The 10,015-nt window shown below is 41.7% G+C and overlaps 1 pseudogene; it reads left to right on the top strand.

The window, feature by feature from the left end:
* The first annotated feature begins 4,453 nt into the window (after nt 1–4,453).
* Nucleotides 4,454–8,554, top strand: LOC113909194 (annotated as a pseudogene).
* The last annotated feature ends 1,461 nt before the right edge of the window (nt 8,555–10,015 follow it).

Here is a 10,015-nt window from a genome sequence, read left to right as displayed (position 1 = left end):
ACAAGACAAATAGCAACATGAGACAAAAATACAAAAAATGCCACACAGCAGGACATGATTGGCACACAAGTTCAGAAAGTGTAAATACTTTAGAAACTGATGAGATCACTTGGGTTAAACTTGTGACCCTTGAGGCACTGAAATGGTGAAGGAAGGAAGGCAGGAAGGGCTGAGATGGTATAAGAGTGGACATAGTGGTGAAGAGTAAGGCCTTTGGAGTCGGTCAGACTTGGGCTCAAATCCTAGCTCTGTCACTTACTATGTGACTATAGGGAGTAACTTAATTTAAGCCTGTCTTTCCTCCGTTGGAAAACTGGGATAATACTAGTACTTTCTTCAAAGGGTTATTGTATACATTAAATGGGAGGAAAAAAGCAAACATGTAAATCTTGTCAAGCAATGCAAGGCGTGATAAGGTGCCAAGCAAATGTTCATGTATAAAGGAGCAAAGGCTCAATATATAAGGTTCTTACACTCTACTTGTGAACAGAATATCTTTGGAGCACCTTACCATTTACACAATATGGTTTTTTCATATACATCATTCAGATTTTCTAGCAGGTTGGTCAGGTACATGATTATCACATTCATTATGCAGAAGTGGAACATGGGCTTCAGAGAGATTAAGACCTTTCACATGGCTTGAGAGGGACTCTGGCCAGGACTTTGAATCCAGATCTTCTGACTCCTATCTTTTTATTCCTGTCTTAAAAGTCTATTATTCCCACAGAGGTGATAGTCTTTTAAATGCTTGCCAACCAATAGTTTAGCCAAGGACTTTTCACCAAGAGGAGATCAGGCATCTAAAGACAAATCACAAGCAGCACAAACTTTGCCTACCTCAGGCCTCTAGAAATAATTGGCCAAATATAAATCAATCTAAGGCGCCGGTGTGGCACAGTCCACTGGGCTTCTGACTCCTGACATCCATTAAATTTACCGAGGTGAAATTCACCTAACATAAAATTATTTTAAAGTGAACAATAGGGGGGGCCTGGGTGGCTCAGTCGTTGGGCATCTGTCTTCGGCTCAGGTCATGATCCCAGGGTCCTGGGATCGAGCCCCGCATCAGGCTCCCTGCTCAGCGGGAAGCCTGCTTCTCCCTCTCCCACTCCCCCTGCTTGTGTTCCCTCCCTCGCTGTGTCTCTCTCTGTCAAAAAAATAAATAAATAAAGTGAACAATAAATGATATTTAGGACATTCACAATATTGTAAAACCTCCATCTATATCTAGATCCAAAACACTTCTGCCACCCCAACGTAAAGCTTATATTCATTGAGTTCCTGCCTTCCCCCAGTCCTTGGTAACCACCAGTCTGTATTCTGTCTCTGGATTTATCTATTTTGAATATTTCATACAAATGAAATCATACAATAATAAGACTTTGTGTCTGGCTTCTTTGTTTTTTTTTAAGTTTTATTTATTTTTGACAGAGAGAGAAAGAGAGCACAAGCAGGGGGAGCGGCAGGCAGAGGGAGAGGGAGAAGCAGACTCCCTGCTGAGCAGAGAGCCCGATGTGGGGCTCGATCCCAGGACCCTGGGATCATGACCTGGGCCGAAGGCAGACACTTAACGACTGAGCCACCCAGGTTCCCCGTGTCTGGCTTCTTTGAATTAGGTAATGTTTCATAGATTCCACTAGGTAGCATCTATCAGTACTTCGTGCTTTTTATGGCTGAATACAATTCCATTGTATGTACCTAACACGATTTGTTTATCCATTCGGCAGTTGATGGATATTTGGACTGTTTCCACACCGTGACTATTGTGACTAGTGCTGCCATGAACACGCCTGTACACGTACGTGTTGGAATACCTGTTTTCAGTTCTTTTGGGTGTATACCTAGGAGTGGAATTGTGGGGCCATGAGGTATTTCTATGTCTAACTTTTTGAGGAACACCTGCGTCCTTTTGAAACTCATTCTTAAGGCTATAATATTATTCATATTATAAATAATATTAGATAGATGATATATATTAAGCATTTTAAATCAGAGTGTCTCAAACCTAGCACTGTTGAAATGGGGACCAGAGAATTCTTCGTTGTGGGGGCTGAACCTGTGCATTTGAGGATGTTTAGCAGCAATTCTGGCCTTTACCCAGTAGATGTCAGTAGCATCCCCCCAGTTGTGACAACTAATGCTGTCTCAAGACATTGCCGAATGTCCCACGGGTGGCGAAAATTTCCACTTCTTCCCACTGAAATCCGTTGTTTTAAAGGGTTCTCTGCACACTTGAAGTAAAGCTGTCACTAAAACAAAACAGTCGAACAAAGTAAGGGCCTTTAAGAAACGGATGTTCCTTGCAAATTTGCATACAGGAAATATGTTTTATTTACTGTGCGATGATGTTAAGGAGTTTGCAGATTTACAAATGTGTGACAACCAGAAAATTGTATCATTAAATATTCATGTAACTTTCATATCTACTTTTGTACCATAAACCCAGCTCACCCACAGAACTCCAAGAAATATAGCTTTTCACCTCAGTACATGTTATATACCAAATCACTTTTATAGCACACCGCATCACATAATTTTTAAGATGGAAGCTAAAAGCAAGATTTGCAAGATTTTTTTGATATGGTAGTATTTATTATTTTAAATCTAGGCTGAGACAGAGCCCACAAGGAATTTCCTATTTGGCTCAGCCAAATAATGGAAAGATATATGCTAATTTTCATTATTGGGGTACAGTGAACCAAAATGAAATTTTTACATTTACTGTTAAAGATCACGGTGAGTTAATTGTAGAGTGGGAACTCTAAGTACATAAGCACCTTTGCCATCAAAATGCCATCAAGATCAGGACTGTTACGGAAATGGACCAGCTTTATGCACAGACAGCATTCGTGTAGAGCTCACAGCAGTTAGCAAGGGCTATGGCAATGAACTCTATCTTCCCAGGGATGGAGGCGGAGGGGTGGGACAGGAAGGTTGGTACCATTCAGAGAAGTCTGGCAATGAAAAGCCAAAGAGATACATAGTAGGTCAGATAAAAACAATGCAACAAGTGTATCAATAAGTTCTACCAAACAGCTGAAGAAAAACAAGAACGAAAATCTATACATGGATCCAAATCACTGAGGCAAAATTTATGCCTTGTAATGTGATATAGAATTCAATTTATTCTAAAAAGTAAGGTGGTATTCCAAAGCCACTTTCCTCTTGAGAAAAGAAAACAGCTCCTGCTTATTTATTTATTTGACATATTTATATGTATGTATTTATTTATTGTTTTGGCTTTATTGAGGTATAACTGAGAAATGCAATTGTAGGATTGCCTGGGTGGCTCAGTTGGTTGAGTGGCTGGTTCTTGATTTTGGCTCAGCTCAGGATCTCAGGGTCGTGGGATTGAGCCCCACCTCTGGCTATGCGCTCAGTGGGGAGTCTGCTTGAGATCGTCTCTCTTTCCCTCTGCCCCCACTGCCCCTGCTTGCACTTTCTATATCAAATAAATAACTAAATCTTAAAAAGAAATATAATTGTAATATATTTAGAGTGTATATATGATGATTTGACATACTGTATATGTGAGAAAGAATTCCCAACACTGAGTTAATTAACACATACATCACCTCACATATTTACGTTTTTCCTTCTTTCCTTCCTCCCTCCCTCCCTTCTTTTCTCTTTTGGTGAGAACACTTCAGTTCTACTCTCTTAGCAAGTTTCAAATTTCAGTTATATAATACAGTATTATCAACTATAGTCACCATGTTATACATTAGATTCTTGGACCTTATTCATCTTATATCTGAAAGTTTGTGCCTTTATACTGGTCTTTCCCTATTTCCCCCAGCCCCCAATCCAAGGCAACCACTATTCTACTCTCTGATTCTGTTTTGGACTTTTTTTTTTTTTTTTTTTTAGATTCCACATATAAATGATACCATGCAGTATTTGTCTTTGTCTGGCTTATTTCACGTAGCATAATTGTTTATCCGTGTTGTTGCAAATAGCAGGATTTTCTTTTTTTATAACGATGAATAATATTCCTTTGTATACATATACCACATTTTCTTTATCCATTCATCAGTCAATGGACATGTAGGGTATTTCCATTCCATGGCTGATGTGAATAATGCTGCAATGAACATGGGAGTACAGATTGTGATTTCATTTCCTTTATATGTATACCCAGAAGCGGGATTGCTGGATCATATGGTAATCCTATTTTTAATTTCTTCAGCAATCTCTATACTCTTTTCCATAGAAGTTGCACCATTTTACATTCCCATCTATAGGGCATAAGAGTTTCCTTTTCTCCACATCCTTGTCAGCATTTATTGTCTCTTGTCTTTTTGATAATAGCCATCCCAGCAGGTATAAGGTGACACCTCTTTGTGGTTTTGATTTGCATATCCCTGGTAATTAGTAATGTTGCGCACATTTTCATGTACCTGTTGGCCATTTGGATATCTTGTTTAGAAAACTGTCTATTCAGGGCTCCCCAGCCCCAGGCCGGGAGGTAGGAAGGCACTGGCGGGAGTCGGGGATCCAGCTTTGGGGCCCAGATGGGGGAACCCCGGGCTGGGGCCCCCCTGGACGATGGCAGTGGCTGGACAGGAAGTGAGGAAGGAAGTGAGGAGGGCACCGGCGGCAGCGAGGGGGCTGGGGGCGATGGGGGCCCGGACGCAGAAGGTGTGTGGAGTCCAGACATCGAGCAGAGCTTCCAGGAGGCCCTGGCCATCTACCCGCCATGCGGCCGGTGGAAAATCATCCTGTCTGATGGAAGGCAAGATGTATGGTCGGAATGAGCTGATTGCCCACTAAATCAAGCTGAGAACAGGGAAGACCCGAACTCGCAAACAGGTCTCTAGTCACATCCAGGTTCTGGCTCGAAGGAAATCAAGGGAAATCCAGTCCAAGCTCAAGGACCAGGTTTCCAAGGACAAGGCTTTCCAGACCATGGCCACCATGTCCTCAACCCAGCTCATCTCAGCACCTTCCCTGCAGGCCAAACTGGGCCCTGCTGGTCCTCAGGCTTCTGAGCTTTTCCAGTTTTGGTCGGGGTGCTCTGGCCCCCCCGGAATGTTCCAGATGTGAAGCCATTCTCGCAGACACCGTTCTCCTTGTCACTGACCCCCCCATCTACTGACCTCCCAGGGTACGAGCCCCCCCAAGCCCTGTCACCCCCTGCCCTGCCCCCACCTGCCCCATCACCCCCAGCCTGGCAGGCTCGGGCCCTGGGCACTGCGCGGTTGCAGCTGGTGGAGTTCTCAGCCTTTGTGGAACCGCCCGATGCCGTTGATTCTTACCAGAGGCACCTGTTCGTACACGTCAGCCAGCACTGCCCCAGCCCTGGAGCGCCCCACCTCGAGAGTGTGGACGTCCGGCAGATCTATGACAAATTCCCTGAGAAAAAGGGCGGCCTTCGGGAGCTGTACGATCGCGGGCCCCCTCACGCCTTCTTCCTGGTCAAGTTCTGGGCGGACTTGAACTGGGGCCCAAGTGGCGAGGAGGTAGGGGCTGGTGGCAGCGGCGGTGGCTTCTACGGAGTGAGCAGCCAGTACGAGAGCCTGGAGCACATGACCCTCACCTGTTCCTCCAAGGTCTGCTCCTTTGGCAAGCAGGTGGTGGAGAAGGTGGAGACGGAGCGTGCCCAGCTGGAGGATGGGAGGTTTGTGTACCGCCTGCTGCGCTCACCCATGTGTGAGTACCTGGTGAATTTCTTGCACAAACTGCGACAGCTGCCCGAGCGCTAGATGATGAACAGTGTCCTGGAGAACTTCACCATCCTCCAGGTGGTGACAAACAGAGACACCCAGGAGCTGCTGCTCTGCACCGCCTACGTCTTTGAGGTCTCCACCAGTGAGCGGGGGGGGGGGGGGGGGGGGGGGGGGGGGGGGGGGGGGCCCAGCACCACATTTATCGCCTGGTCAGGGACTGAAAGGGGACCCCAAAAGTGGCTCACCCCCCGGAATACCCTCCTCCCAGGAAGTACCTCCAGCTTTCTTCATGCTCATTTGGGGAGGGGGCTGCTCCGTGTTAGAGGACCTTAAAAGTTGGGTGGTGGGTTGAAAAGATGGGTTCTGATACTGGGACCTCACAGTGGTAGCTGAAAGGACAGATCACTCCAGAGCATCAGGGACTGGGGACAGGAGTGAGACAGCCCCGAGGTACAGCACTGGTTTCTCAGTCTCTAACAGGCGCCCTCCCCCAACTTGGTTCTGGATGTTTTGGATGGCCTTAGAAAGTATGTTGGTTTGTCCCTCTGTTTTTCAGCACCCCCCCTTCCCAATCTGCCTCTCTTTACCACCCCCAACCCTGTGATCTTGAGATCAAATACTGAAGGTTAACCCTTTGTGCAGGAGCAGAGCCAGGTGGGCCCTGGAAATATTTTTTTTAATATAACAAGAGATATTTATAAGTGGGTATTAGGGCAAGCTGTGGGGTGAGGCTTTTAAATGTCATCCTCTCTTCTCAATAAGACGTGGGCTATATACTGTGTTGCCTCCCCTCACCCGCAAAGTGTGTTGGTTTGTGTTTTGACAGAGGATAAAACTATTTTACCAAAAAAAAAAAAAAAGAAAACTGTCTATTCAGTTCCTCTGCCCATTTTTAATTGGATTATGATTTTGTGCTATTGAGTCGTATAAGTTTCCTTGTATATTTTGGACATTAACCCCTTATTGGATATGTGGTTTGCAAATATTTTCTCCCATTCTGTAGGCTGACTTTTCATTTTGTTGATAGTTTCCTTTGTTATGCAGAAACTTTTTAATTTTATGTAGTCCCACTTGTTTATTTTTCTTTTGTTGTTTGTGCTTTCGGTGTCATATCCAAAAAATAATCATTGCCAAGACCAATCTCAAGGAGCTTACCCACTATGTTTTTCTTTCTAGGAGTTCTAAAGCTTCAGTCTTATGTTCAAATCTTTAATCCATTTTGAGTTGATTTTTGTGTATGGCGTAAGATAGGAATCCAGTTTCATTCCTTTGCATGTGGATATACAGTTTTCCTGCACCATTTATTGAAGAGACTGTCTTTTCCCCATTGTATGTTCTTGGCTCCTTTGTTGAAAATGAATTGACCACATATGCATGGGCTTATTTCTGGACTCTCTATTCTGTTCTGTTAATCTATGTGTTTGTTTTTATGCGAATCACTATGGTGATACTATAGATTTGTAATACAGTTTGAAATCAAGAAGTGTGATGCCTCCAGCTTTGTTCTTTCTCGAGATTGCATTGGCTACTCAGAATCTTTTGTGGTTCCACATGGATTTTAGGATTGTTTTTTCTCTTTCTATGAAAAATGCCATTGGAATTTTGATAGGGATTGCATTGAATCTGTAGATCACTTTGGGTGGTATGGACATTTTAACAATATTAATTCTTTTAATCCAGAAACACAGAGTATCTTTCCATTTCTGTCTTTTTAAATTTCTTTCATCAGTGTTTTATAGTTAATATTGTACTGATCTTTCATCTCCTTGGTTAAATTTTTTCCTAAGTATTTTATTATTTTTGATGCTTCTGTAAGTGGGATTTTTTTGTAAATGGGATTTTACTTCTTTTTCCAATAGTTGATTGTTAGTGAATAGAAACACAACTGATTTTTTTTTTAAGATTTTATTTATTTATTTGACAGAGAGAGACACAGCGAGAGAGGGAACACAAGCAGGGGGAGGGGGAGAGGGAGAAGCAGGCTTCCCACTGAGCAGGGATCCTGATCTGGGACTTGATCCAAGGACCCTGGGATCATGACCTGAGCTGAAGGCAGACGCTTAACCGACTGAGCCACCCAGGTGCCCTCACAACTGATTTTTGTATATTGATTATGTCCTGAACTTACTGAATCCATTTATTGGGTCTTACAGTTTTTTGGTGGAGTCTTTAGGGTTTTCTATATAGGAGATCATGTCATCTACAAACAGAGACAACTTTACTTCTTCTTTTCTGATTTGGGTGCCTTTTTTTTTCCCTTGCCTAATTGCTCTGGCCCTGACTTCCAGTACTGTGTTGAGTGAAAGTGATGAAGGTGGGCATCTTTGTCATGTTCCTGACCTTAGAGGAATGTGTTCAGCTTTTTACTGTTGAGTATGATGTTAGTTGTGGGTTTGTCATATGTGGCCTTTATTATGTTGAGGTACGTTCCATCTGTCCCAATTTGTTGGAAGTTTTCATCATGAGAGGATATTGAATTTTGTTAAAAGCTTTTTCTGCATCTATTGAGATGATCATATGATTTTTATCCTTCTTTTTGTTAAACTGGTATATCACATTTATTGATTTGTGTATGTTGAACTACCCTTGGTTCCCGGAAACAAATCCCACTTGATCATGGTGTATGATTCTTTTAATGTACTGTTGAATTTGTTTTGCTAATATTTTGTTGAGAAATTCTGCCTCTATATTCATCAGGAATATTAGGCTGTAATTTTCTTTCCTTGTGGTGCTCCTGTCTGGCTTTGGTATCAGGGTAATGCTGGCCTCATAAAATGAGTTTGGAAGTGTTCATTCCTCTTATGTTTTTTGGAAGTGTTTGAGAAGATTCATATTAAATCTGTTTTAACTGTTTCGTAGAATTCACTGGTGAACCCATCTGATCCTGGGCTTTTATTTGTTGGGAGGATTTTGATTACTGACTCAGTCTCCTTCCTAGTAATCAATCTCTTTAGAATTTGTTTCCTCATGATTCAGTCTTGGTAGGTTGTATGTTTCTAGAAATATATCCATATCTTTTAGGTTATCTAATATGTTGGGGTATAATTGTTCATAGCAGTTTCTTATGATCCTTTCTGTGTTATCAGTTGTGATATCTCCTCTTTTATTTCTGATTTTGAGTCTTCCCTCTCTCTTAGCTAAAGTTTTATCCATTTTGTTTATGTTTTCAAAAAAAAAACCCAGCTCTTAGTTTCATTGATCATCTCTATTGTCTTTTTTGCTTCTATTTCATTTAATATCTGTTCTGATTTTATTTCCTTTCTTCTACTAACTTTGAGCTTAGTTTGTTCTTTTCCAGTTCCGTGAAGTGTTAAATTAGGTTATTTTGAGATCTTTCTTTTTCTTTTTTTTTTTAAGATTTTATTTATTTATTTGACAGAGAGAGAGACAGCGAGAGAGAGAACACAAGCAGGGGATGTGGGAGAGGGAGAAGCAGGCTTCCTGCTGAGCAGGGAGTCCAATGCGGGGCTCTATCCCAGGACCCTGGGATCAACCCTGGCATCATGACCTGAGCCTAAGGCAGACACTTAATGACTGAGTCACCCAGGGGCCCCAGATCTTTCCTTTTTCTTAATGTAGGTATTTATTGCTATAAACTTTCCTATTAGAACTGCTCTTGCTCTGAAGTTTTGGTATGTGGTGTTTCCATTTTCATTTGTCTCTATTTTTTTCAAGTTTTTGCCTGTTTTACTTAAATATAATTGACATGTAACACTTATAAATATAAGGCATGCAACATAATTATTTGATATATGTATATATTATGAAATGATTACCATGGTTAAGTTTAGTTAACATCTATCACCTCACATAGTTACAATTTTGTTTCTTGTCATGAGTCAAGATATTTTAATTTCTCTTTTTTGGACCCACTGTTCAGGAGCATGTTGTTTAATTTCCACATATTTGTCAATTCACCAGTTTTTTTCTCATACTTTATTTCTAGTTTCATAGCATTGTGATCAGAAAAAAATGCTTGATATGATTTCAATCTTCTTAAACTTATTAAGATTTGTTTTGTGACCTAACATATGATCTATCAGATGATTTCCATGTATACCAGAATGTGCATTCTGCTGCTGTTGGATGGACTGTTCTGTAAATGTCTGCTAACACGTAGTTTAAGTTTCCTGGTGGGTTTTCTGTCTGGATGCTTTATCCATTGTTGAAAGTGGAGTATTGAAGTCCACTACTATTATTGTATTGCTGTCTATTTCTCTCTTCAGATCTATTAGTATTGGCCTTATATCTTTAGGTACTCTATGTTGGGTGCATACATATTTACATTGTTATAGCTGCCTAATGAATTGACCCCTTTACCATTATGTAATGACCTTTGTCTC

The sequence above is a fragment of the Zalophus californianus genome, chromosome 6, assembly GCF_009762305.2.
Source record: "Zalophus californianus isolate mZalCal1 chromosome 6, mZalCal1.pri.v2, whole genome shotgun sequence".
In the NCBI taxonomy this organism is placed as follows: Eukaryota; Metazoa; Chordata; class Mammalia; order Carnivora; family Otariidae; genus Zalophus; species Zalophus californianus.
This window is presented reverse-complemented; position numbering and strand designations above follow the sequence as displayed.